General features: G+C 44.1%; 1 protein-coding gene and 1 pseudogene across 5 annotated transcripts in view; both read left to right on the top strand.

Annotated features, from left to right (window-relative positions):
- Positions 1-26,010, top strand: part of FAM219A (family with sequence similarity 219 member A) — a 54,616-nt gene that overhangs the window by 6,413 nt on the left and 22,193 nt on the right. The gene's annotated exons all lie outside the window — the stretch shown is intronic.
- Positions 17,439-18,578, top strand: LOC308352950 (ATP synthase F(0) complex subunit C1, mitochondrial-like; annotated as a pseudogene). Its single transcript has 2 exons — positions 17,439-17,446; positions 18,166-18,578. The product of its transcript is annotated as an ATP synthase F(0) complex subunit C1, mitochondrial-like (transcript).

Here is a 26,010-nt window from a genome sequence, read left to right as displayed (position 1 = left end):
GAAGACAGAGGGGTGCCTGGGTGGTTCAATCAGTTAAGTGTCCAACTCTTGATTTCAGCTCAGGTCATGATCTCAGGGTGGGGAGATTGAGCCCTGTGTTGGGCTCTGTGTTCAGTGTAGAATCTGCTTGAGATTCTCAATCCCTCTCCCTTTGCCCCCACATGCACGCATACACTCTCTCTCTCAAATAAGTAAGTAAATGTTTAAAGAAGAAAGAAAAAGAAATGGAAACCAGAGCCTTCTTCACTTAAATCTGATTCACCCCAGGGACTCTCTCCCCTCCTTGAAAGGGCAGATAGAGCCTTGTGTCTAGGAAGGATATAGGAGACTCAGCTTCTTAGGCTTAGCTGCTTCATGCCTTCCAGTAGACCCTGGGAGGACTGGTACAGGGAGACTTAAAGGAGAAAGGAAGAGGAGAATCAAGCTAACAGCAGATACCCAGAGATGCTGGCTGAAGAAAGCAAGAGGCGTGGCTAGGCTCTCGTCATTATTTCCTAAGGAGACTCCAATGGGAATATGGCCTTCTGGGCCAGAGAAAGGAAGGAAGGAAGGAGGCAGAGCTGAGACCAGCTTTGGATCTAGCTCTGCTCTGGAGTTCAGAAATTGGCACATGACCCAAAAGCTTCACTGTGGGGAAGCCAAATGAACTCCTGAGCTCTAGAAAGGGACTTTGGAGTGGGGAAGTCCACTAGAAAGGAGGCCCAGGAGGTCTGGCCTGGGGGACTTGGAGACAGGAGCCAGTAGGAGTTCACTCTAGGTCTTACCTTCTTAGAAGCCAGTTCAGGCAGATCTGTACTTGCATTTGTTGTTGTTATTGTTGTTGTTATTCAGCAATGTCAAATTGAGGATTAGTTGGTTGTGGTTTTTGAGGGTCAATTTTAAGTTTCTGTGATGATGATGATGTGTATGTGTGCATAAGATGGAACTAATGACCACAAAGGGTGTTTGACCATTCTAGCTCCGAGGAGTGAAACTATGACAAAAGGCCACACCCAGGCAGAAATGAGCCCCGCTACTGTGGTACCTGGCCTGGTTTTCCCAGTTTTCATCACCAGACTCTTGACTGTCATAAACCGAGTCTACCCCGTCTATCTATTTAAAACAGTACCTGAAGGGGTACTTTAACTAAGATTTATTGAATTAACTGCATCTAAATCTTGGAGTGAGAACCATATGCATTTAAATATGTAGTTAACTTAAACATAATTATGTACAAATTATAAATGATTTATATTTCCCCATATTAATTTCCAATTTTATCCTTATAAAGGAATTGGTGAAGGCATCAGCCAGTCATGGCTTAGGCCAGCATTTCTTTCTAGAGCCCAGGAGTTCACTTCTGCCTTCGGCTCAGGTCTCCACTCTTTATGCCAATGCTAATAATAATTAGCCTTAGCTAATTATACCAAAGGACTTAGCACTGGCCCTTTGGTATAATTCTTAGAAACATTGATCCTTTGAGATAGTTTATGGGGGAATAAAAATGATCTATAGACAAATTCCTTTGGGGAAACACTACACACCCTATTTAACCTAGTTAACATTGTGATTACACAATGTTAACTGGTGTTTTAAAGGCACTGAGAAGTCCTGCATTAAGAAACTTCTCCAGCTTTGTTTAACCCAGTGTTTCACAAGCTTGTGTAACTGTGGGACCTTTTTTCATGTTACATCTTACAGGACGAATGTGGCTTATGGAATATTCTTTGGGAAACGCTGTCTTAGAAATAAGCCTCTCAGGGCTTCTGGGTGGCTCAATCAGTTAAACATCTAACTCTTGGTTTCAGCTTAGGTCATGATGTCAGTGTCTTGAGATCAAGCCCCACATGGGACTCCATGCTCAGTGCCCAGTCTGCTTGAGATTCTTACCCTCTCCCTCTCCCTTCCCTTCTGCTGCTCCTCCCTGCTGTCTCTTTCTCTCTCAAATAAATAAGTAAAATCTCTATTAATGGGGCACCTGGGTGGCTCAGTGGGTTAAGCCTCACAGGTCGTGATCCCAGGGTCCTGGGATCGAGCCCCACATCAGTCTCTCTGCTCAGCAGGGAGCCTGCTTCCTCCTCTCTCTCTGCCTGCCTCTCTGCCTACTTGTGATCTCTGTCAAATAAATAAATAAAATCTTTAAAAATAAAATAAAATAAATTAGTCTTTCTTCTGATTCAGTCTAGATTTATAGTCTTTCCAGTTCTTTTGAGCCTCTTTTGTAATCCATACCACTTTGCCTGTGCTAGTCTGTCATGGAATGCTGTTGCTTTGTGTCAGGGTCCAGTATTGCCATCAATAGGAAGTTCTTAGTGAACTTTGGTCAAAGCAAAAGCAAATACCTAGTGCCTATTTTTTCTCATGATAATGTTAAAGGGGTTTTACTTCCTTTCATGTCTGTCTACTAAATGTTGGTCTGGTGAAACCAGTATTTTTACCATTAACCTCTTTTGGCAGCTTCATTGAGATATTGAGATATAATTCATATACTGTACACTTTACCCATTTAGTACTTTATGTTTTGAATCTTTGTGTAGCTTCTGCTTGCCTCAGTTCTGTTTCTCCTTTGTAGCTGTGGATTGTGTTCTGCTCTTTTGTGTTCTGCTATGCAGGAGAGAATATAAAGATTGTAGTCATCAGAAAGAAATCTCCCATCACAAGGAATCCCGTCTGAACTGGGATTTAAGCTGAAAAAAATGATTCCCTGATTGGGTAGATACAGTAGTACCTACCTCAGCACTTCTCTGTAGTACCATTAAACATGCCTCCTGGTCGCAGCAATTCAGGAGGCATTCCCACATCATCATTTTACACTCCCTACTCCATGGGCTATATAAAGCATGAATGATAGGCAGGTTTCACCCTTTATGCCAATGCCCATTGATCAGTAGTGGCTGCCTGGAGCTTGTGTTAAGGTGGATTCTGAGGTAGAGTCCTGGTTCAGTAAGAAAGAGTGACATGGTTGATTTTCCACATCTGCTATGATCTTAAAAGCAGGGGAAACATCATTCCTGCTTGCCGTCCTGGCAGACCTGAGCCCTGAGTCATCATAGTTATCCTAAGCAAAGAACTCAGGAAAGGAGGAATCTTGGAGATATTAAGCAGCTCAGCAATCTATCTCATGGAGGGGCTGGAGTCTTATGATATGGCTCTTTAAAAAATGAATGGAGAAAACTGATCTCTCCTACCCTCATATTCAACATGGATTTTTGAAGTATTGACTTCATATAAATTTAATAATCCTTTGGAAATAGGCCAGGCAAGAGGAAGTAACCTTGACTCTGCTGAGCGAGTAAGAGGGGAAAAGAGGCAGATTTAGGAAGAGCCCTCATAAGTACCATATAAGTGGCTGGCCACACTTCAGATGAAACTGTAAGCCCTTGACTAAAGGATCAAGGAGAAGGAATAGGCTACAAGAGGAGACCCTTAAGCCAGCAGTTACTGGAGAAGAAGGGCCCTGCTGTGGACTACACAGCCTTACCATTCTTTTTCTCCCAGGCTAAGCAAACCCTGCGTTTTCCTTCTGCCATTTTCCCAGAAACTGGTTTTCAAATCTCCAGTTATCCTGGCTGCTGTAGTGGATTTTTTGAGTTTTTCATCCCTGGAACTAGACCTCTCCATGCAATCTGACCAGCGCAGATTATTGTGGGGCAGCCACTATCCATAATATTGATACTGTACTTCTATTATCATCAGTTGAGGTTTCATGAGCATATTTAATAGGTGTGCCTATTGTTATACTGAACTCAAGATACATCTGAAATAGGGCATACCTTTGCCTTAACAGTGTAGAATCAAGGCAAGAACCTGGAGTCACATCTTGGTCTAGCCTGGCTCCTAATACAGGTAAGGGTCCACTGGTGCTAGTGAAATCATAGTTTCATATTCATTAGAAACTATTCCACATGTATGTAATTGATTCTTACTCTCAGAGAGGTAGCTGGCTGAATTCAGCAATATGGGATTTGAATCTGGGTGAGGCTATGTGATTGGGTAGGCTAGGGTAGACCTTCAGAGAGCTAGTACTTAGGTGGACAGAAAACTTCATGTCAGTCTACTATGTGACATAGCCATGAACAGAGCTAATGTGCTGTTGAGCTACATTCAGGCCCTAGGACTTCAGGTCATTGGAGGTGACAGGTCAGTGCTATCTGAAGTTCTTATGCTGATGCTGTTATTCAAGAGGGAAGTGACTGAAATGAAGGAAGGACTCAAAACCTCACCATGTAAGCACAGTTGGTAGAACTGAGGCTGTTCAGCTTGGGGGCAAAGATAGTTGCAGGGAAAGCACTTTCAGGTTTTCAAATGCCTAAAGGACAGGAGTTAAGAAAGGAAAAATAGTTAGACTTAATATTACCTGTGGCTTCACAGAGAGAAACCCGAGCCTTTGGGTTGGGAGTGTGAACATGCTTCTATCTCTGGGCTTCATTGCCTTCATTCCCTGTGGTAGCAGTTCTTAAACTGGGCCAGAGGCCAGGGCACTGAAGACATGTTCATCTCTGCAAAATGCCACAGTAAAGTGGGAGCTAAGAACAACACTCTAGCAATGAGCATGGCTCTATCATGTGTGTGTAATATAAACATGCCTAAAAAATCCACTGTAGAATGAGCAGCAACTCTCCTACTTTTCCATTAATATGTGTTTGCTAATGTTTCCTATCTTTCAAGCCCATCACAAAAATGCCACCTTCTTCCTGTGTCCTTTTCTTTCCTTCAGTTAGGTATGAACTCCCCATTCTACTTGTCCTGTGGTCCGAATACATTCTCTTTAGATTGTGAAGTTTATGGGTGCAATTATCCTTATTGTAAATTCCTTTCTAAGGTAGATGAAATGATGTTTCCAAAGGACCTGAACCACCTGAAATAGATTGGGAGAGTCATTTTTGCCCAGTTTACAGATATGAAAGCAGAATCCCAGAAAGGTAAATAGGCTTGGCCATAACCCGGCTGGAATTTGGTGTGGCCTAGACTAGAACCCAGGTATCCTGACTCCCAGGCCCATGATATTTCCTTACAATTTGGGGCCTAATTAAGTTCTTTTGCATCAACTTAAACTTTTCCACTGGCTTTTGAAGCATCTACACTGGGCTTTGCCCCTCCCAAGTAGCCATATTTTTTACCATTCATGACAACTTTCTGGTAGGTCTTTCTTTCTAGTAGGTCAAGCCAGGCCCCTCACCTCCTCTTGTCTGTTGGTATCTTGAGGCCTTCTCTCCTCCTTTTGTTTTTTTAAAGTTTATTTATTTAAGTAATCTCTGTACCCAACATGGGGCTCAAACTCATGATCCTGAGACCAAGGGTCACATGTTCTTTTCACTGAGCCAACCAGGCACCCCAAGACCTCCTCTCCTCTTAAGAATTCTCTCTGCCCTCCTCTTCTGCCTATCCCACTCCTATCTGTCTTTCAGAAGACTATATAAGCTCCCTTTCTCCAGGAAGCCTTCCCTGACTATTCTAGTAAAGCTCTCAACCATCCCCAAAGCCTCTATAACCTCTAGCATGTAATTTGATAGACATGATATCCCAATTTGAGGGATCCACTTTGATGTGCTGTTATGAGTCTCATCACCCCAACACCCATTTTAACTCCTTGGCAGATCGTTCTGCCACCAAAACTTATAGTCTGGCAAAGAAGAGACTTGCTGTCATGAAACAGAACTACAGAAGAGTGCAGCTGGTTTCTTTAAAGATGAGTAAAAAAGGAGAGGATGTTGGGAGGTGATTCTATGGATGAGACCAATAGAGACCCAGAGGAGAATGAGTAGGTGGGAGTTGGTGAGTGGAATAGAAAGTACATGTGGGGAATTGTGGGTGATGCAAGGGAATACATGGATGGGGGCACTCATTTATTATTCAAAAAATACCATTGTCGGGCGCCTGGCTGGCTCAGTCAGTAGAGCATGTGATTCTTGATCTCAGGGTTGCAAGTTCAAGTGCCACACTGGATATAGAGATTATTTAAAAATAAAATCTTTAAAAAGTATACCATTGGGCATCTGCTATATGCAAGACACTGTACCAGACACAGGGAATACTATGATGAATAAAGCAAACATGATCCCTGCCTTTATGACTGGCAGTCCAGTGGGAGAGACAAACACGAAACAAATGAAGTGTGTACACAAAATCACAATTACAAACTACGACAAATGACTGAAAAGACAAGAACAAGGTAGCATGAGAGAGGATAATAACACCTTACACATTAGATTGGGGAGGTCAGGTACGGTGGCAATGACAAAGTAACGTTTGGGGCAGTAGATCAGAGCATGTAACTCTTGGTCTGAGGTTGTGAGTTCGAGCCCCATATTGGATGTTGAGATTATTTAAAAAGAAAATCTTTAGGGGCGCCTGGGTGGCTTATTTGGCTGAGTATCTGTCTCTGGCTCAGGTCATGATCCCGGGGTCCTGGGATTGAGTCCTGCATTGGGCTCCCTGCTCAGTGGGGAGCCTGCTTCTCCTTCTGCCATTCACCCCCCAGCCCCCACTTGTGCTCTCTGGTTCCATCTCTCTGTCAAATAAATAAATAAAATCTTAAAATCTTAAAAAAAAAAAAAACTTAAAAAAAAATGTTTGAGCTCAGATCACAGAATGAGAAGGACCTTGAATGTCCTGACACAGAGTGACTTGCTACATGTTCCCCCTTGGAGGGAAGGGGCTCCCAGATTTGGTAGTCTGAATCCCTTACAAATTGACCTTTTTGCCTCCTCTCCCTTTGCAGCATTAGGCAAGTTTTCAGGAGTGAAGGACGTAGGAGAACATAGGAAGGCTGGTCCAGCTTCTCTCCCGTAGGTAGCATAACTGATGACTGTGCTACTACCTTTGTTGTGAGGCTGCAAAAGCTATTAATAGAGTTGTGACGTGTACTATTTAGTGAGCAATTTTACTCTCCTGATGAATAGTTCCTACCTGAGTCGTCTAACATTGTATGACTTGCACACATCCTCCTGGAGATGGAAAAAAATACCTGGAGCTCTTGGAAGGAGGAGAGTGCCAGTCTGGATGGCTTGTTCTTTGTGTAGCAGGCATGGGGTTCACATTCTCCTTACCAGAAAAGCCAAACGCTATAAGCTATTCTGTCCAGGGGCAGGCGTGCCTCTAGTGAGAAGGCCAGTAACCACATTGGCACGTAGATTGCAACAGCTAGTGAGAAGAGCCTCTGTTGGACCTCTTGCGAATCCCAAAGGTGTTTCCTAAGGATTTCAGCTTCCAGAAAGTCCTTTCTGCCCTCAGCTGTCCTGCTGCTTCCAGCCCTGGGTCAGAGGATACCATAAACTCAGAGAAAGGCCAAGTGGGGATAATGATGTGGGGAGGTAGTGGTGGTAGTTAGTGGTTTGGGGAAGAGGAGAGAGAATTATGTGGAGTCAGGAAAGGAGACTAAGTGGGGAGGTGATAGTCAAGGTAGCGAACAGTGGCACCAAAGGGAACGAGTCAGGAACCATCTATCAGCCTCCCTATAAACTTCCTGAAACCTCCTGTTTTAGATTCTTTATTTGCTAAGGGACTGAACTACATCAGGGAGACAGTCTCAGGGAACTCCCATGAAAGGAATTGGCTTGAGTATCCTTGAGGGGCTGTGGTGATCAGGGTGAGCTAGTGAGGGACACTGGCCTCGGGGCAGGAGTTGTGCACAACAGTGGTAGGAAGTCGGCTGGGCACATTCTAGCTCTACCACTTTTGTTGTCTAGCTCTACTACTTTTAGCCAAGCTCCTAAACTCTTTCAGGCTATTTATAAAATAAATAAGATCACGTACATGATGAATGAACTGCAAATTACTGTATCATTTCTGATCTAAGGGTTGATGGTGATTAAGGGGTTGGTGTTTTCCATTTTCTGTTGATGGTTCCCAAGGGAGCTTTTATAGGAGAGGGTGGAGAGATGGCTTATTCTTCTCATCATCAAATGAGAAGAGTCCCTGGCCTCCTTTACTGGGCCATGATGAGACCAGGCTGGAGATATAAGTGCTCTGTGCTCCCACTGATTCCCAAAGGGGTTCCATTGACTGAAGGAATGGAACTGCCCCTCCCTGTCATGACTGTTATAGCATTCTTTTGGGCAAGTGGGGCCTTCCTGGAAAGCCCCAGTACTGATGCTGGTGGAGGGTGTCCTGCTGCTGTTTCAGTTCCCACAGGGCCAACGCTCAGGGCTCCGGAAACATATGGAAAGGTCCGCGTTGCTGCCCCTCTCCCAGCGGGGGCTAGGGAAGGTGTTTTCTAGTCTGCAAAACTTCTTCAAATTTTTAAAATGTTTTGTGATAGAAAATTTTAATCCTGTACAAAGTAGAGGAAAAAGTAAAAAGAACTCCCTGGTACTCACTGAGCTACAACAATGATCAACCCTGGGTTGCTATTCTTTTACCTATACCCCACGGGATTATTTTAAATAGTTGTTTCATTTATAATCTTCTCTGTCTCGTATTTCTGCAAACCTATTCTGCAAACTGGTAATTATATCTCAAGGCCTGATTAGATTCGGATACAACTTTTTTGTGAAGAATACTTCTGAGGTGTACTGAGTACTTCCTGTTGCATCGTATCAGGAAGGATGCACAGGACACATGGTTGTCCTACCTTCTGTGAAAGTCAAATTAATTAGTGGTGTAGTTAGACTTGTAGCTCCATCATACGCATTCCCTTCAGTCTTTCACCTAATGTTTTGAGCAGCCATTGCTGGTCTGCCTCAGTGCATTATTTAATCAGGACTTTCCTGTACATTTATATAGCAAAGAACTCCTGTTACTTGTAGCCTACACTCTTTCCCCGCCGCCCCCCACCCCCACACAAACAGGTATTACAGATACCCCTAGGCCTTCATCCTTTAAGGCCTACTTATTTCACTACTGCCCTTATCCTATACCTTCATTTCCTTCCTTATCAGCCCAAGATGGCCTTAGGATATCTGCAGACCACTGGAGCTTCACTGAAGACCTTTATTTCTCTGAGGGAGGGTCCCTACTTGGAGTCTGTTCTCACTGAGACAATACTCTCTCTTCCATGAAGTTTCTGGGTCTGTTCTCTTTGAATCTTGCTAAGCCAATGCTTGAGCATGGGGAGAGTGAAGGCAGGTCTCGTGTTTTCCTCCTCTGGGAGGGAATTCAGCAGGGGCTGGGTTTATTTTACCTTCCCAGGGATTTCTAAGCAGCCTTCTTCTCTGCTGAAGACGGTCTTTCTCACTTGTTTCCTGAGCTTCCTGCCCCAGCCTGGGCCCTGGCAGGGACCCAGGCCTGATTTCCTGTTTAGCTGGACTGTGGGTTGGGAGAGTTGGAGGAGGGGAGGGGCAGTCAGCCCTAGCATTCTTAGGTCCTTTTCTCTTTCCAGCCAAGTTTAAAAATCTACGAGAGCCAGAACAGAGCCATCACCTTCTGGTACTTTAGCATTCCTGTTCGTTTAGGATCTCCATGCTTAGTTTCTCTCCTTACAAAGAAAAGATTGTGGAGACTGTCTTCTGTGCGCATGTGCCCCCAACAAACACAATGCGTGTACCATGGGTGCTGTGAGCCAGCTAACCAGAAAGGCACACAGAAGTTGAGAGCTGCTTCTTGCAAGGCTGAACCCACCCTTGCCCACAAGAGTACTGTACCTCTACCACCCCATCTTACTAGCTATTAATCCCTTGTCACCAGGTCCAGTGCAGTAGAGAATCTGTTGGGGCAGAAGTCTGAGATGTGGAGGCTGGCTAGGGACTTGGCCATGCAACAGTCAGAAAACATTAGGAGTTCTGTAGTGACAGCCTATCACCTGTAGAGGATTTCCGATGAGAGTCTTATAGCCCTGAATGCCCCACTCACATTCCTCTTCATGCCTAGTTCTTCCTTGGGCAATGAGGAGTCACAGGGCCTCATTCTGTCTTGAGAAGAGACCTGTTGCAGATTACTTTTTTGCTCCTTTCTCCCAGGTGACCACAGCAGGAATTGTGTGAAGACCTGTTCCTTATATCCCCTATGAAAGGAGATAGCAGAGGAAGGTGTTGCCAAGGAGTAGGGGTGCCCTGTGCAGCCCCTGACATTTCAACAGCTTCCCTCTTGTTCTTATTATAAAGCCTCAAATCCTTAACATGGCCTGCAAAGCCTTATGTGATCTGGCTCCTGCCTCCTCCAGCTCACCTTGTACCATATTTACCCCCATCACTGTACCCAACCTTACTGGCCTTTCCTCTATTTCTCTGATGTCCCAGGGCCCATTCTGTTTTAGTGCCTTTGTACATGTTCCTTCTGCCTGGAATGCTTTCACTCTACCTTCTACCATTTTGAGTTCACTCTTACTCATCCTTCAGATCTCAGTTCAGCTATAATTTCATCACAGAGGGCTTCCTTCAAACTCCAGACATTGTCAGTGACCCTCTTCTTATTGCGGTTTTTCGTTTATAATTTCACATATGTTTGTATGATTACTCTACTCATATGGGTCCTTCTGAAGGCCACATTTCATGAAGGCAGAGATTATATCTATTTTTACTTCCCATTATGTCTCCTGTGCCTTGTAAGGTGCCCTGCACACAGTAAACATTGACTAGATATCTCTTGAATGAATGAATGAGTGAATGAGTGAGTGAATGCAATCTTCTCTCCTTTGCTTAGTTACTCCATGTCATATCCGACTCTCATAGTCAACCCCACACCCTGTGATGTGTCCCCTGCTGCTTATGGGCACTTACTAGGTGTTTTCCACCAGACACACATTTCACTTAATCCTTTCAACAATATGAAGAAGGTATACTCTTAATCTACAAAGAAGACAAGTGAGACCCAAGGTCACACAGCTAATAGCAAAACCCTTATTCAAACCCACTTGTGAAGGCAAAGCCCATGCTCTTAAGCATAACACTACACTGCCCCCTTTTGGCAGTTTGGAGAGTTGTCACAGGGTTTTTTCTGTCACAGGGCTTTTTCTGTCACAGGGTCCTGGTTAATTTCAACCCTAAATCACTAATTTTTGAAACTTAAAGCCCTAAGAAGCCATGATTCAGTTCCAGCCTTTCTGCTTTTAGGCCAGACTGTGGAAGTACACAGGGAAGAGAATTCAACTTGGACTCCCCAGTGTCCCAGGATGCCTGTGTCTTTGGGTCTGTCTCCCATCTGTTTTCCTTAGGCCCTTTCTAGCCTCAAGGGCTTAATGCAGTGTCCTATTTTAAAGAACAGGAAGGCCAGCTGTTAAAATGGCCTGATCGACAGTGTTCTGGGGAATAAACATGGCCTGATTAAGATTCTAGGAAAGATCATTGAGAAGGGGAGAGTTTGTCTCTTTGTGATTTAGTCACTAAAGATAGAGTTTTGGAAATTGGCTTCAAGGCTTTCCTAGGAAACTGAGACTAGGAAGAGGGCAATATCTCTTGCTGTTGATTAGAAAAACTTCAGTTAGTCAGTATCCCCAGCTCCTTTTTAGTGGCTAGGGAATTTGGGACTGATGAATACTGTAGACTAGATGGAAACACAGTAAGCGAGGAGAGAGCAGCATGAAACAAAACAGAACAAAACTCAGCTACCATTTGTTATATGTGTCAGGCATGCTGTGAACCATTTTACATACAGAGTTTCATGTAATTTTAACACTGGCCCTGTGAAGTGGGTAATATTATATGCCTAGAAGGGAAAGGGATGTTAAGAAAGGTAATTCGTGGGGCGCCTGGGTTGCTCAGATGGTTGAGCATCTGCCATTAGCTCAGGTCATGATCTCCAGGTCCTGGGATCGAGCCCCACATTAGACTCCCAGCTCATTGGGGAGTCTGCTTCTGCCTCTCCCTCTGCTCGTGATCTCTCTGTTTGTTTTTTTCTCTAGTGAATAAATAAAATCATTTTTAAAAAAAGGTTTTAAAGAAATGTAATTCACCAGAGGTCATACAACTGACTGTCATAGAACTACTCTAGGTGTTTCTGACTTCAGAGCCTGAGTACTTTGCACACCCTGTTGCTGAGAGTATACGCTGCTGCAGCCTCTCTGGAAAAACAACTGGCAGTACGATGTGTGCATACCCATTGACCCTCTCAGCAGTTCTACCTCCAGGAATTTATTAAATTAAAGAAATAGACAAGTGTACATAAAGACTTTTTAAATAAGATATTATAGTAGCTATAAATAAATAAATAGTAACAATATTATAACATTATAATAGTTATTGTAGATGCAACATTATGATGATGGGGGAGGAGAAAAAAAAAGAAACAACATGAATCTCCATCAGTGGGGACTAATTAAATAAATCATGATACATCCATCCCACAACAGACCTATAGGCAGCCTTTTATTTTTATATTTTTTAAAGATTGATTTATTTATTTGAGAGAGAGAGAGCACATATGCATAAGCAGGGGGCGGAATAGAGGGAGAGGGAAAGAAGATAGACCCTGCAGGGCTCTATCTCGAGACCCTGAGGTCAAGACCTGAGCCGAAACCAAGAGTCAGAGGCTTAACTGACTGAGCCACTCAGGTGCTCCTCGGCAGCCTTTTAAAAGGAGGAGATAAAATCTAATATAAGATCCAGCATGGAAAGATGTTCAAGATATATATCTTTTTTTATTGTGGTAAAATGCATTTAACATAAGAGTTACTATTTTCATATATCATTTGGAATATGGATGATATGATTCATCTATGCCTACCCAGGAGATAGAGCTTTTACCTCATAATTCCCATATTTTTCAATCAAGTATGCACATCAACAAGTTATTGAGATGAATTGGCTAAGAAAATGCTGCCAGATCCCTGGATGCCACCTATCTGTCCAGTCTTGTTTCTGCTGGACACCCCATGCTCTAAAGTGGACTGGCGGCCACACTTGACTCAGTTCTTCTCACTTCCTTCTCAGGTTCTGCAGAGCCCTGTAGCTTTGGGGTGGCAGAACGTTTCTTTGAAAAGAGAATGCCATCACACCAATCAGATACATTTCTGTTTCTTATTTCCTTTTTAGAGCTCTCCCACAGTCTCACTTTCACCATAGAAGAGAAGCAAGGGAACAGAATGATTCTCATATTCCCCAAGGTAAAACCATGACACTGATGTGTCAACATTCTGAGTGGTTCTCTTTGGCTTCTGGCCTTCCTCCCATTAGTGTTGCTGCTCATTGTGGTTTTCAGTATGGTGTTTTAATGAGTAAAGTAGGAAAGAGGTCAGGAAACTTGGGACCTAGCCCTGGCTAGAAGACATTAGGGAAGCTGATTAGCTCTACAGGGTTTTAGGTTTTTTCCTCCCTAAGATTGGGCTAAAGAATAGATGCTGGAAGGGTGCCTGGGTGGCTCAGTGGGTTAGAGCCTCTGTCTTTGGCTCAGGTCATGATCTCAGGGTCCTGGGATCGAGCCCCATATCGGGATCTCTGCTCAGCAGGGAGCCTGCTTCCTCCTCTCTCTGCCTGCCTCTCTGCCTACTTGTGATCTCTGTCTGTCAAATAAATAAATAAAATCTTAAAAAAAAAAAAAGAATAGATGCTGGATTTTTAGGGCAGTGAAAATATTCTGTATGATACCATAATGATGGATACATGTCATTTTACCTTTGTCCAAGCCCATAGAATGTACAAAACCAAGACTGAATCATAATGGAAATGATGGTCTTTGGGTGATTATGATATATTATTGTAGGTTCATCAGTCATGACAGATGTACTACATGGTGGAGGATGTTGGTAATAGGGGAGGCTATTATGCATATGTGGGAACAGGGGTACATGGGAACCCTCTGTACCTTCCCCCTCAATTTTGCTCTAAACCTAAAACTGCTTTTCAAAAAAAAAAGCCTTTATTTTTATTTTTTTAAAGATATAATTTATTTATTTGCTAGAGATCACAAGTAGGCAGAGAGGCAGGCACAGAGAGAGGAAGAAGCAGACTCCCTGCTGAGCAGAGAGCCTGATGTGGGGCTCCATCCCAGGACCCTGGGATCATGACCCGAGCCGAAGGCAGAGGCTTTAACCCACTGAGCCACCCACGCATCCCAAAAAGCCTTTATTTTTAAAAGAGATGCTATTTCTATCTCTTAGGATTGTCAGAGATTTAATGAGATAATAAGAAAAAGTTTTGAGAGCATACGTTGCAATGCAAACATAAAGATCTATATTTTTCTGGACTTAATCTTTTCTGACTTGCATTATAAACTCTTAATTCAAGAAGCATGTCTCTAAATCTGTTTGCTGTGATATGGCAACTTAATAAAGAGATAGGAAAGATACTGAACAATCTGGAAATCCACTTCATTTTAAAAATCAACCTGAGGGGGCACCTGGATGGCTCAGTCTTTTGAGCATCTGACTTCTTCGGCTGGGGTCATGATCTTGAGGTCCTGGGATTAAGCTCCAAGTCAGGCTCCCCGCTAAGTGGAGAGTCTGCTTGTTCCTCTTCCTCTCCCTCTGCCCCTCCCCCTGCTCATGCTCTCTCTGTCTCTTTCTCTCTCTTTCTCTTTATTCTCTTAAGTAAATAAATAAAATCTTAAAAAGAAAAAACAATCTGGGAAAGGCAGAGGGCAGAGGAGAGTCAGAGACTCATTCTGTTTTAACCATTTGGCATTGTTTTAATTATCCCCATTTAACACACATAGCTTTTGTAAGTTAAAGAAACTAATAGAGATTTTTTTGATGGATTAAAATGATAGAGTTAGAGGTAGAGATAGAAACTGGAAGTCGTCTGCACATAGAGTAACAGCTGGGGCAAAGAGAACAAAGGATTTGGAAAGATGAACAATTGGAGAAACAACCAGATTGTCAAGTTGGGCCATGTTGTTAAAACTACTGAATGCCAGGTCAAGGAGTTTTTAAGTGGTAGGAGCCATTGAAGGGTTTTGAACAAGGGAATGATGTAATGAGAGAAGTGTTTGATTCCTGGAAGGGTAATTTAAGTGTAACGTGTAGGATGAGTTGGAAGAAGAAGAAACAGGATGGGGAGATAGATGAGTGGGTTACCACTGCAGTGGTCCTGAAGTATGTTGATAAGGATCTGAAGCAGGATGTTGGTTTCGAGAATACAAGGAAAAAGGGGTGCCTGGGTGGCTCAGTGGGTTAAAGCCTCTGTCTTCAGCTTGGGTCATGATTCCAGGGTCCTGGGATTGAGCCCCGCATTGGGCTCTCTGCTCGGCAGGGAGCCTGCTTCCCTTCCTCTCTTTCTGCCTGCGTCTCTGCCTACTTATGATCTCTGTCTGTCAAATAAATAAATAAAATCTTTAAAAAAAGAGAGAGAGAATACAAAAAAAGGAAACAAAAAGAGAAAAAAGAATGTTACTATAGGTTCATGATTAGCTTGTCAGAAATATAAGGAGGAGGGGCGCCTGGGTGGCTCAGTGGGTTGAGGCCTCTGCCTTCGGCTCAGGTCATGATCCCAGCGTCCTGGGATCGAGCCCCGCATCGGGCTCTCTGCTCAACAGGGAGCCTGCTTCCTCCCTTCTCTCTCTGCCTGCCTCTCTGCCTACTTATGATCTCTCTGTCAAATAAATAAATAAAATCTTTAAAAAAAAAAAAAAAAAAAAAAAAAAAGAAATATAAGGAGGAAAGAGGTAGATTAAAATGACCCCCCAGGGGGCGCCTTGGTGGCTCAATGGGTTAAAGCCTCTGCCTTCGGCTCAGGTCATGATCCCAGAGTCCTGGGATCAAGCCCCGCATCTGGCTCTCCGCTCCGTGGAGAGCCTGCTTTCTCCTCTCTCTCTGTCTGCCTCTCTGCCTACTTGTGATCTCTGTCTGTCAAATAAATAAATAAAATCTTAAAAAAAAAAATGACCCCCCCAGGCCCATCAAAAGGAGATAGGAGCCAACTTGAAAAACGTTCCAGTAGCCAAAGGTAAAACAATTTGAACAACAAAATAAATTATGGTAGTATTAGATTATAACCCCCCAAAATAAAATAAATGTATATTAATCCATACTGATATAAATAGTTCAATAAATAAATAAATGAGGGAGAAAGAACAAATCTTCAAGAATTATGATATTTATATAATTTTAAAGTTTATTAAAATTTATTTAAAAGTAGTTTTTTAATAGAATGAGAGAAATTTAAAAATTATCTTTAGAACATCATAGTAATAATTGCTGCTGGCAGGATCCACTGATTGCTAAAACTAGTGGGTGAAACTTTAAGGAGAAATAAGAATTTGCACAGCCTATAAGAACTTCTACCAAAATATGTACTAATTACTGTAGTAATCTTAACATATGTCCACAAATTCTTTCATACTCCTCTAGAAAGTAGAACTCAATTCTCCTCCCTTGAGTGTGGCCTGGACTTAGTGACTTGCTTCTGACTAATGGACTATGGTCAAAATAAAAGAAAAATAGAAACTTTAGTGGAGAAACCTGGTAAACACTGCCCTAAATGATTAAAATTAGTACCACCAACAATAAGTCATATACCCCCGATAGGCTGTGATACAAGGACGAATCACCTAGGTGGTATTCTTCCCCAAAATCCATAACCTCTGTCTAATCATGAGAAAACAAAGAAAATCAAAATTGCAGGAATTTTTTTTTAAGATTTTATTTACTTATTTGACAGAGAGATCACAAGTAGGCAGAGAGGCAGGCAGAGAGAGAGGGGGAAGCAGGCGATGCGGGGCTCGATCCCAGGACCCTGAGATCATGACCTGAGCCGAAAGCAGAGGCTTAACCCACTCAGCCATCCAGGCACCCCAAAATTGCAGGAATGTTTTAAAAAATACCTGACCAGTACTCCTCAAAAGTCAAAGTTGTGAAAGTAAAAAAAAGAGAAAGAAACTAAGGAGACCATGGAGACGTATCAATGAAATGCAATATGGAACAGAAAAAGGGATTTTAATGGAAAAACTGGAGAAATTTGCATAAAGTCTATAGTTTAGTGAATAGTATTGATTTGTTCAATGTAGAATTGATCAATGTACATGGGTATTTAAGATGCTAACATTAGGGTAAGCTGTGTGAAGAGTTTACAAGGATTCTCTGCACTTTGTAGTTCTTCTATAAATATAAGACTCTTTCAAAATAATAAGTTTCTTTAACGACCCTTTATGTTTTGAGTTTATTTAACTGGCAAAGTGGTTTGTGCCATTAACAAGATAAGGGTAATCAACAGGAAGAAATAGACTGGGGGAAGGGTATGACATCAGTGAAACTAATAGGCAGTTGGAAATGTGGGTCTGGAGCTTAAGAGGTCAGAGCTAGAGATATAGATTTGGGTGCAAAACCAAGAGAGAGATTATTTGAAATAATAAGTTTATAATATAATATTATATTTCCACATGCCGAGAGAGCAGGTGGAAAACGAGTCAGTGACCACACTAAGGAGAGGATCTATGTCTAGAGTATCAGAGAAAGAACAGTAGGGAGGGTAGTCGGAACGGATAGGGATAGGATGTTTTTACAAAAGCGAAGGGAAAATAGAATCACCAGAAAGATCTGGTCAGCACTGTCTACTGATACTGAAAGGTAATGGATGATCACCTGAGAAAAGACCATTGCATTTTATTTAGGAGCCCGTTCTGACCTCAAAGAGAATAGGGTTAGTAGAGCAGGTATGGAGAGGTGGGGTGGTGGGCATAGTACTCAAATGCCCGGGATGTAGACAGTGAGGAAGCAGGCTTGCCCAAACCAGACAGAGGGACTTGTGGGTGCCAAGAGGTAAGGAGTACCTGGAGGAGAGTGGGACAGGAGAGTGGGGCACTCCGGGCAGAGAGGTAGAAAGTTCTGGCTAGAGGAAGCAGGCCAAAAGGCTGGGGCCCAAAGTTCAAGAAGAGGAGAGAACCTTGACCAAAAATAAGCCCCTGCCATTTCCTGGCTACAGAGCTCAGGCTGAAAGCTAAAGCCCTGGATCAAGAACTGCCTTTTTTCCCCTTTCTAAGCTAGGAGGCCATTTTATTTCCCAAGTCTCCCAGCTATCATCACTGTGGCCTGGAAAGTTAGGCCAGATAGAAGATGAAATAAACTGAACTTACTCATCCTCTCTTCAGCTTTTCTCTGAGATGGAGAATAGTCTGGTTTTAAAATTAGGCATCAAGCAGTATTAGAGTGATTTCCGTTGGGTGGGTGTGTGTGTGTGTGTGTGTGTGTGTGTGTGTGTCATGTGTAATAAAAGCTACCCTTTATTGACTGCTTACCAGGCATCAAGCACTGTAGTAAGCACTTCATATACATTATCCTATTTAATCCTCCCAGCAATCTTTTGAGATGGGTACTATTATTTTCCTTATGTTAAAGGTGAAAAACAGGGTGGGAAAGCTGAGCACTGAGACCTAGAACTAAAGTGGGGAGACTAAAGAAGTGCAGGCCACTGAGGCACTACTCATTCTTCCAGCTCTGATCCACTGTTGTACCAGGGGTCCAGTCGAGTGTGTGCCTGCCTCGTTCCTGGGTAGGCCAGAGATCCCGTCTAAATAGCCATCTACAGCAGCTCCATACTCCAGGCGGCCAGATGGGTGTCCAGATCACTGTTGTCTCCCAGGACATTGACACAGTGACCAAGTGGTGTTGCAGCCACTACAGTTGGTGTGACTGGTTCAGGAGCTTTGGAATAGTGTTTCGTAGCTTTATCCTTGGCTATGCCAGAAATCCATCTCTCAAGCAGCAGCTCTTCTTCTGTGCTATTCTGGGCTTTACCCTATCTGAGGCCATGGGTTTCTTCGGTTTGATGGTCACCTTCCTCATCTTCACCATGTAGGCTCTGTGAGGGTCTCCTACCCATCCTGCTGCTTCAATTCCAGGCCATGCCTATGCTAGAGTGAACTAAGCTTTACCATTAAACACAGTATCTCTCTAAACCTCCCCCCATACACACCAAGAAATTTATGAAAACCAGATCCAGTGAGGTCAGAAATTTGATTATGATCACACAGACAAGTAAATGGCAGAGGTAGAACTTACTCTAAGACTCATACTTTTTTTTTAAGATTTTATTTATTTATTTGACAGACAGAGATCACAGAGAAGCAGGCAGAGAGAGAGGAGGAAGCAGGCTCCCCACTGAGCAGAGAGCCCCATGTGGGGCTCGATCCCAGGACCCTGGGATCATGATCTGAGCCGAAGGCAGAGGCTTTAACCCACTGAGCCACCCAGGTGCCCCAAGACTCATACTTTTAATCAATGCACTATACTGGCTCTTACTAACACTTGTAGTGTGGGTGTACACGTGCGCACACGCTCATGTGCACAACACACACACACAAACACACACACAAGGGCCCAGGCTGTGTGGCAAGAAGTTAACATGGGATATAGCTCTGGATGGTAAGATTTAGGGTGATTTTTTTTCTTCTTTTGTGCTTATCTTGACTTTTTACAGTGACAATATATTCCTCTTAAAATTAGAAAAAAGCAATATTTTATTTATTTAAGTTTTAAGTTTTGGTATTCTTTGCGAGATTTCTGTAATATCCGTGGTGAGAACCAAACAGTACATTATGCTCCGGTGTGGACAAAGGAGACTGTGCCTTCTCTGTAGCAGTACAGGCTCTGCAGTGACAGAGCAGAAAATCTGGCCTCTGTGTATGTGCATGCATGTGTGTGTATGTGTACTTGCACATGTGTGCAGCGACCACTGAGGTGAGGGGAAGAGTGACTGATCTGTCTGAGGATGTGCCACATGGAGACCTCTTTCCCTTCCCTGTGACCAGCCACCTTGTCCCAGAGCCAGGACTATTTATTCTTGAGCTCCCAGAGGGACTGGGAGATACTTCTTCACAAACACCAAGATCCTCAATTTCAACCTCATCCCGTGTTGAGAAAGTCTGGCCAGCCAACCAGGCTGCTAGCAAGGAGCCCAGGATGCACCCATAGAGAGTGATTTGAGTTATGGTGGAGCTACTTCAGGCAATGAGTCCAAGCAGAGATGGACAGAGAGTAGCCAGTAGTATTTAAGGTCGGCATTAACTGGCATGTGGGGCTCTTGTCCAGAGGCTCCAAGATCTTCAGGTGGAGGTGGTTCAGGACCCTGGATAGCTCCTAAAGGAGCCCAGTCTCTGTCAGGTCTGCAAAGCCACAGTGCCCAAGTCCTTAAGGTCCTTTTTTTTTTTTCTTGATTTCTTTTTTTTTTAAATTTGTTCTTTTTCTAGTGTTCTTTTTTTTTAAGATTTTATTTATTTATTTGACAGAGATCACAAGTAAGCAGAGAGGCAGGCAGAGAGAGAGGAGGAAGCAGGCTCCCTGGTGAGCAGAGAGCCCGATGTGGGGCTCGATCCCAGGACCCTGGGATCATGACCTGAGCTGAAGGCAGAGGCTTTAACCTGCTGAGCCACCGAGGCGCCCCCTTAAGGTCCTTTTTATTTAATTTTGAATAGCTTTCCTATACATGTCTCTGACCTCTTCTGTCTCCAAGATCAGCCCTATGGATCCAGGGACCCCCCCCTTATCCTCTCCAGCCCTTGCCCCAGCTTCCTCCACACACATCTAGCCTGACTTGAGCTCTTTCTTGAGATTACCATCGCTCTGAAGGTGAAATAAGCTTTCAAGACAGCATCTGAGCTGTCCCTTGGCAGGACTGCAGGATTTCAGAGGGAGGAGGTAAGAATCTAGTGGAACAAGGGAGTATTAAAAGAGCCTTTGGCTCTAATACCCCTGCATTCCGATCTTTAGTCTTGTGTGTGAGGTAGGGGAAACTAAGGAGAAGCACTGAGCAGAATTCAAGGCCTGAAGCTAGAACATTTCATGAACTATCACCGTGCAATCAGTCTGCCACTGACTATGTACTTGATTTAAAGATGCCTTTTTTGGGGCGCCTGGGTGGCTCAGTGGATTGGAGCCTCTGCCCCCGGCTCGGGTCATGGTCCCAGGGTCCTGGGATTGAGCCCCGCATCGGGTTCTCTGCTCAGCAGGGAGCCTGCTTCCTCCTCTCTCTCTGCCTGCCTCTCTGCCTACTTGTGATCTCTCTCTGTCAAATAAATAAATAAAATCTTTAAAAAAAATAAATAAAGATGCCTTTTTTTAGGGAAAGAGCATTGACATAGGTGGTTGGGGACAAGTGTAGCAGGTAGAAGCAGAAATGAAACTAGTGAGTCCAGAGGTTCACAGCCTGCCACCCCCACCCTAGCCACGCACTTGGGCCCTTGGCAAAAGAGAGTTAGATTAACATTGCAGAGGGGTTTCCTTCCTGATTCCCCAAATCATCCAGAGGAGGGGTTTGTGAAGAATCTGGAAGGGCAGAGGAATCGAAGTCACCTACTAGGGATTGGATTTTCTAGTTGAAAGCTCCTTCTCTACTTCCAAGCCTCTTCCATAGCTAAATGAATCAGAGCCAACAGATGAGGCTACTGTGCTCTCACTTGGATTGCCTTAGCTGGTGAGTGAGGAGGGAAGGTAAGTTTACCTGGACTGAAGCTGAGTGAAAGCACTCATGATCCCATCCCTCCCAACGAGCCCTGCTCTGGGCCTTGTGTAAGGCACTGCATTGTTTTCTTCACCTCTCATAGAATCCTGGATCCTGTATTGAAAGAACTATCTGAGCTAAAAAGGCCATTACATGCCTTACACCTCAAAGAACTTCCTGGTCAAAGAAATAGGTGCTAAAGCAATATGAAACCAGCAGAGAACAGCTGCAGGCTCCTGCTCTTAGCACCACCGGTCATAATGGGACAGGCCAGGGCAGGAAGGAGAAAAGAGCCTTTAGATTTTGCTGAGCCATGAGTAGACCTGACAGAGTTTGAGCTGGAAGGAGTAGGGCTGCCTCCACCCCCACCTGAAGAGGTATAGATAGATAACAGTCCTGGAGATGGGAGCATTGACAGTGTAGTAACTAATTTAGGGATGAAAAGATACTCAGAGGATCTAGATCCAGACTGTCCTTCAAGCTGGCTCCTCTCATGTATGGAAACTGTTTTTTAGCTTCCAGGATAGGCCCTTACTGTGGGATTAAGCACAGGCTATCGACATATAAGGAAGCCTGGACAAGAAACAAGAACGGATGAGGACTCTGTCAGATCCCAAGAGAGTTGTTTGTGTTGGTTTATGTTCAAGTAGAACAGGCCTAACCTCAGCCAGAACTTACTTTTGGCCTGTTTTCTCAGGGGCAAAGGCTCCCCCATGTTTGCCTTCCCTAACAGTGGATGCTCTGTATTCATTTTTATTAGGAGCAGTGATTATGTGACCACAAACCTTACTAAATTGAATATAATCCTGAGCATTCAGAAGAAACAGTTCAGGACTCAGGGGAAGGAGCAGCTGGCTGGAAAGAAGGGCCCATGAATTATAATCCCAGGGCTGCCATCTGGCATTGCCCTGGGACGACTCATTTACTCTCTTCCCTGGAGGCTCTTTCTGGAATCTCAGGCCTGAATAAAAACAGACCTGGGAACTCAGAGAGTGAAATGGCCTGTCTAGACTCCAAAGTCAGTGCAGTTCACAGGCAAAACTGGAATCCACAGGCCCTATTCTCCAGCCAGAGGTATGCTTACGGTTCAGGGAGGTTTCTTGCTGTCTCCTTGCCCAAGTGCTCCCATGCCTTGGATGCTTTGCTGCCTGGTAAACATGGTTGTAAGCCTCTGGTTGCCAGAAAGCAGTTTGAGCAGACAGGATCAGAGCAGCTCTGCCCCCATCTCCCTCCGAAGGGTTTTCTGATGGTTTGATTCCAAGCTGGCTTCCCACTCCCCTAAAACTTTGGTAGGGGGAGTGTGTATCTGCAAGCAATATCTGAGCCTGGCCCTAGAGTCTCAGAGAAAGCTGTTTGCTCAGCTGATGATCAGTCCCCCCAGAGGGCAACCTGAAGTTGGGCTGCTGCTTTGGACCTTAAGTGAGTTCTTTTTTTTTTTTTTTTTTTTTTTCCTTAAGTGAGTTCTAACCAGGACAACCCTTGAGGTGAGTGAGTAAGTGAGGGTTTGGGGACTTCTACTTTGGCTGTTCTCCAAAATAACTTCCTGGAAGACAATCTTTCAGCCCTCAGCCAGAGACTTACATAGAGAAGTGGCCCTACAAAGAGCACACAATACAACTTCTGTCTGGGACACCATTAGACAAGGCCCTGGCACGGCCTGGCAGGCCACCGGACTTTTGCCACCTCTGTCACAGAAAGAGCCTTGCTGTGGCTCAAACAAATGGAAGCAATCTGTTGGCCTGTCATCAGATTGTGTTCAGTCTCTGTGCTAGGCACTGGGAGGACACAGTAGAAATAGGCATGGCCCCTGCTTGCATGAATGTTTATTAAATAAATTATACAAATATTCAAAGTAAAATTTGATAAGTATTTGAAAGAAATGGAAGGAGGTGGTGCTGTGAGAGTATACTATAGGGGGACCTAACCCAACCTGGTATTCATGGGAACTTTTTGATAAGAGATGATGTGTCTGCTGAGGCCTGAAGGACAAATAAGATGTAGCCAGAAGGGGAACATGAGGCAGGAAGGCTCTTCATGCTCCGTCAGGAACAAAGACCAGTGATGCAAAGTATGGTAATCTGGGGGAAGAGTAGCATGGGATGAGGTTGGGGAACTGGGAGGGAAGGCAAGCAGCTGTCTGTCTGATACATTCGTAGCCCAGTCTATAGCCCCTTTCCAAAAAAGGGCCAGTTGAGACCCACCCAAACTTAGCTGTGGCACACCCGCTGGGGAGGCTGGTGCCTCCTCCATATCCCCAGCACAGGGGACTCTCACAGGGATGCCTAGGAGAGGAGCTTCTAGCCGCAGCTTGGGGTTCACACAAGTGGAGTGGTCACCTGGCAGCAGAGCTCAGAGGAGGGAGAAGGAGGGGCCAAGAAGGACCAAACACTTAACTTCCCCTACAAATGCTCTCTGTACATTCTTCCATTGCTTTGAGCTGTTTATTAATATACGACAGAAGCCATCTCCGCATTTTGATGGTTCTGCTGGGAATTCCACACTATCATCCCCCTCCTGTGGTAGATAAAAAATGTCAGCTTTCAAGATTTCCTACTTGGATTTCAGAAACTAAATTGCATTACTATGTCCGGTGAGACGGCGCCATTCCCTGTTCCTATCTGCATGCTCCAGGCACCATGAGGCTGATAACATCAGTGTGTCAAAGCAGCTCAATCTCCGACAATTTGTAGCTGGCTGGGGCTGGGGCTGGGGCAGAGGGGGTGGGTGGCAAAATTCTCTTAGAATCCCAGCAGCCCAGGGTTGACTGGATTTTGGGGTTCTTTCAGTACACCATTAGTTCTCCTATCAGAGAGAGAACTTGTCCTGGTCCCACCTAGGTGTCACAAGGAATTGAAAAGTACTTTCCTCAACACTGATAGGATAAAATCACTGAAGAGCCAATGCTCAGATTTTCCTTGTAGTAGTGAAAGATAGAAGAGAATAGGGAGAAGAGTGGAAGTCATAATAGGAACAAGACAGGTCCCTACTACCTGTTAAATTAGGTGTCCATGTAGAATCCAAAACACTCCTGGAAATAGTTATTCTCTGCTTTCTTGAAGCCCAGATGTGAGGCCTTGTAACTAACCTTCCGACTGCCGTGAGGTTGTGAAGCAAATGAAGAGAAAGCATTGTTCCCCTGCCAGGAAACACAGGAACTTTTGGGGTTTCTTTTCTAGTTGTAACCACCATTTCACTCTATGGAACAAACATTCCTTTCACAGCAAAAATTTTCAACTTACTGGGTTATTTCAAACACATCAAATAGCATAAAACATTCATTCAACTCTGGCAACATTCACAGACCCATTTTTGTATATAAGGAAACAGGCTCTTCATTCCCAAAACATGATGTTTTCAAAATGTAGTAGCTCCCAAGGTCAAGGTTTTGGGAGGAGTCAGTCCACTCTCACTGAGGTTGCCAGGGCCAGGGAAAGCCCAATTTTCCTGCCCGCTGCCCACTCGCCTATAGGTTCTGGTGTTTGGGTGCAGGAGACAGACCTAGTATCTACCCTTAACTCTAATTGCACATATCTTATCTTCTCTTACAGTGGAGACATGCAGTTTACTGACTCCTTTACTATATCTAAGGGATGAATTAATAATTAAGTCAAATTATTCTTTTTTTAAGATTATATTTTTAAATAATCTCTACACCCAGTGTGGGGCTCGAACTTAACAACCTGGGATCAAGAATTGTATGCTCGGGGGCGCCTGGGTGGCTCAGTGGGTTAAAGCCTCTGCCTTCTGTTCAGGTCATGATCTCAAGGTCTTGGAATTGAGCCCCGCATCGCGCTCTCTGCTCAGCAGAGAACCAAGCCTGCTTCCTCCTCTCCCTCTGCCTGCCTCTCTGCCTACTTGTGATCTCTGTCTGTCAAATAAATAAATAAAATCTTTTAAAAGAAGATTAAAAAAAAAAGAATTGTATGCTCTACTGACTGAGCCAGCCTGGCACCCCAAATTCTTTTTTTTTTAAAGTAAACTTTTTGCCCAGAGTGCCTGGGTGGCTCAGTTGGTTCAGCATCTGCCTTCGGCTCAGGTCATGATCCTGGAGTCCTGGGATAGGGCCCCACATGGGACTCCCTGCTCAGTGGGGAACCTGTTTCTCCCTCTCCCTCTGCTGCTCCCCCTGCTTGTGCTCTCTTGCCCTCTCTCTCTCTCTCAAATAAATGGATAAATCTTAAAAAAAAAAAAAAAAACTCTTTGCCCAGTGTGGGGCTCGAACTCATGACCCCAAGATCAAGAGTCACATGCTCTACTGATGGAGCCAGCCAGGCACACCTAAGTCAAATGATTCTTTAGTTTTGTTTTTTTTTTTAATTTATTTATTTGACAGACAGAGATCACAAGCAAGGAGAGAGGCAGGCAGAGAGAGAGGAAGGGAAGCAGGCTCCCTGCTGAGCAGAGAGCCCCATGTGGGGCTCGATCCCAGGACCCTGAGATCATGACCTGAGCCGAAGGCAGAGGCTTTAACTCACTGAACCACCCAGGCACCCCTGATTCTTTAGTTTTATTTGTGTATTTTTATAGAAAAGTATTATTGAAAGTTTTAAAAGTGAGAAATCGTGATCACTACATAACCAGACTCACTTGGAGTATAGTTTCCAATGCTGAGCCTCTCCTGGATGTCCATGGTTGGTAGAGCAGGTGTTCCAGATTCTTGAAAAACTCAAAGCAGTGGTGCCTGGGTGACTCAGTCAGTTAAGCGTCTGCCTTCAATTCAGGTCATGGTCCCGGGGACCTGGGGTCCTGGGGTCCTGGGTATCAAGCCCTGCATCGGGCTCCCTGCTTAGCA

The sequence above is a fragment of the Martes martes genome (genome assembly GCF_963455335.1).
Source record: "Martes martes genome assembly, chromosome: 12".
Classification (NCBI taxonomy): domain Eukaryota; kingdom Metazoa; phylum Chordata; class Mammalia; order Carnivora; family Mustelidae; genus Martes; species Martes martes.
Note: the sequence above shows the minus strand (reverse complement) of the source record. Positions and strands in the feature narration are given on the sequence as shown.